Source organism: Silene latifolia, chromosome 7, assembly GCF_048544455.1.
Source record: "Silene latifolia isolate original U9 population chromosome 7, ASM4854445v1, whole genome shotgun sequence".
In the NCBI taxonomy this organism is placed as follows: Eukaryota; Viridiplantae; Streptophyta; class Magnoliopsida; order Caryophyllales; family Caryophyllaceae; genus Silene; species Silene latifolia.
Window position 1 is genome coordinate 61,994,564 of NC_133532.1, and position 1,523 is coordinate 61,996,086.

A 1,523-nucleotide genomic window follows, 5' to 3' on the forward strand; every position below is an offset into this window, starting at 1 on the left:
CTTTCTCTAAAATGTTTCACAAAATGTAGAGAGTTGAATGAATGAATACTACACTACAAGAATATCAATACATGTAGTGTAAAAATAAGAGAAAACTCTTTTGTTTTTCTCTATGAAAAACCGGGTGGAAGGGAGGTTTTTAGGCCAATGCATGATACTCATTTTTTTCCCAAGAAAATAGGTTTGCATGGCTAGTATTAGGTGGGTAATCATTTTGTTTTCTTATTTAAAATAATCAACACAATATCAACCATAATCCCCTCCATAATTTTGGTACATATAACATGAAATGGAAGGTCCATTTTATTTTGTCATTTGTCATTTGTCAATTGTGACATATGTGACATGTTACTTGACATGTGAAATTGTAATGTATTTTTAACATATTAAAAATCAACATACTCATAAAATATGTCATATACAAAATCGTCTAGTAATTCGTAATTACTTGTACCAAAACGGTTTATCAATTATAAATCACAACGCCTTGTATTTATAATAAAATATTCATTCAATTTCAATAGTTTCGTAAACAATAATTTATTCTAAGTAATAAAACAATTCGATTACTTAGTCCGTATCTAATTTAATCGAATTACAATAAGACACGTTAACTTTACTTACAAAATCATCCGTCAATTTTAAGCAATTTAATTAACTCGCATCGGCATACGATTAATTAAATAATCAATTAAGAGCGTCACCCTTTAGGTATGACCTAAGGGGATCAACTGATCACCACCGTCGCACGACAGTAATGTCAAATTCTAGTCAGCCAATCATTACCGATATGTGTGGACCAGTTGACTGTAAAATATTACATCCCACATGTATTCTTAAAATGAGATTTAAACAAGTGATCATTATGATCGACAGTTGTGATCGCATTATTGTCGGAGGACACTTATTCCAACACTATAATATGTGGGCTATGGCTGAAGAGTTTGAGAATACTGTTCTTCAAGGGTGGACCCTGGAGTCACAGGGGACTCCTATGTCCAGATTGACTAAAAAGTTGAGGGGCTTAAAGTATGCTTTCAAGCAGCTGGACAATGCTCATTTCTCTGATGTTGAGAACCTGACTCACATAACTGAGATGGCCCTGCTTCATTATCAGAATATTCTGGCTAAGGACCCCCTGAATGAAGAGATTTGTTGTGCTGAAAGAACATGTGCCCAGGAACTGGCTGAATTAATCAAAGCCAGGGAGAGCTTTCTAAGACAAAAAGCAAAGACTGACTGGGTACAGAAGGGTGATGATAACACTAAATTCTTCCATGCCAGCATTAAAACAAGAATGGCAAAGAATATGGTGTATCAGGTGAAGGACAGACATGATAAATTGTGTTCTGATCCTGAGGAAATTAAAGGAGCTTTTGAGGACTATTATCAGTACTTGCTGGGTACTGCACACCCTGTGACTGCTATAAATGATAAGGTGGTGAAGTCTGGTAAGTGTTTGACTACTGCCCACTGTGATGCACTTACTGCCCCCTCTCACTGATGCTGAAATTAAGACTGCT